Raw genomic sequence first — 1416 nt, 5'->3', positions numbered from 1 at the left:
GCTGCGGGCGCAGGCAACACTTCGCAGCACCCAGCCTGCGCCTCCCACTGCCGGTCCCTCCTCCAGACCAACCCTCTGGTCCCCATCCCTGTCCCACCCTCCTGTCCTGCCCCTTCCCAGGCTGATGCTGCCCCATGCTTGGCCCTGTGTCCTGCCCCTCAGCCAAGCTCTGCTCTCCTGCGAGCGCTGCCTCCCATCCTCCCTGATCATCCCTTCAACCTCCTTCTCTTACCATCCAAGCAAGGGTCTCGCTTCCTACCACGAACCCTTGGACAGGGGACCGGGTTTCCCTGAGACCTACACCCTGCAGCTGTGGGTCTTTGAAGTTGGAAGGGGGAAGATTGAGATGAGATCTTACAAAGAAATTCTTCACCATGTGGGTGGGGAGGCCCTGGCCCAGGTGGCTTAGAGAAGTCGTGGCTGTCCCATCCCTGGAGGTCTTCAAGGCCAGGTTGGATGAAGCTTGGAGCAACCTGATGCAGTAGGAGGTGTCCTTGTCCATGGCAGGGGGCTGGAACTGGATGGGCTTTGAGGTCTCTTCCAACCCAAACCATTCCATGATTCTATGATTATAAGATTCTATGATTCTATGAATCTATGATTCTAAGTTCTCAGGTGCATTTGGCTCTGCTATTTCTGCCTCTGGGTGCAGGCAAGAGGAGACATTCCCTGTACCCACCACTGCCTGGGACTGGGCAGAGTGCAGGTGCTGGGAAGATGCTGCCAAACTGGAGCCCCACTAGGGCTCGTTGGGTGACATGGTGGGAATGTAAAACCCTTCTCTGTGCTGCAGGGATGCCGGGGGTGCAGCGTCTCATCCCACTGCCTCTGGGGATGTTGTGTATGTCCATCTCAGGACCAGGGCTCTTTAATATCTTTATAAATGACCTGGATGCAGGACTTGAAGGTTTACTGACTAAATTTACTGATCAGACGAAACTGGGGGGAGCTGTTGACACTCATGAGGGAAGAGGCCCCTGCAGAGGAACCTGCACAAACTGGAAAGCTGGGCAATCACCGAGCACATGGAGTTTAACAAGGGCAAGTGCTGGGTTTTGCAACGGGGATGCAGCAGTCCTGGACGGACGGACAGCCTGGGGCACAAGAGGCTGGAGAGCAGCCCTGTGGAAGGGGATCTGGGGGTTCTGACTGAGAGCAAGTTGACCCTGAGCCAGAATTGGCCTGGCAGCAAAGTGGGCAATGGTGTTGTGGGGTGCATCCAGAACAACGTCACCAGCCGGGTGAGGAAGGGGATTGTCCTGCTCTGCTCTGGTGTGGCCCCACCTAACGCACCGGGTGCAGTTTTGGGCACCACAGGATAAAAAGGATCTCAAGCTGCTGGAAAGCATCCAGAGGAGGCCACAGAGTTGGTGAAGGGTTTAGAGACGAAGCCGTTTGAGGATCGGCTGAAATCAC

The sequence above is a fragment of the Phaenicophaeus curvirostris genome, chromosome 15 (genome assembly GCF_032191515.1).
Source record: "Phaenicophaeus curvirostris isolate KB17595 chromosome 15, BPBGC_Pcur_1.0, whole genome shotgun sequence".
NCBI lineage: Eukaryota > Metazoa > Chordata > Aves > Cuculiformes > Cuculidae > Phaenicophaeus > Phaenicophaeus curvirostris.
This window is presented reverse-complemented; position numbering follows the sequence as displayed.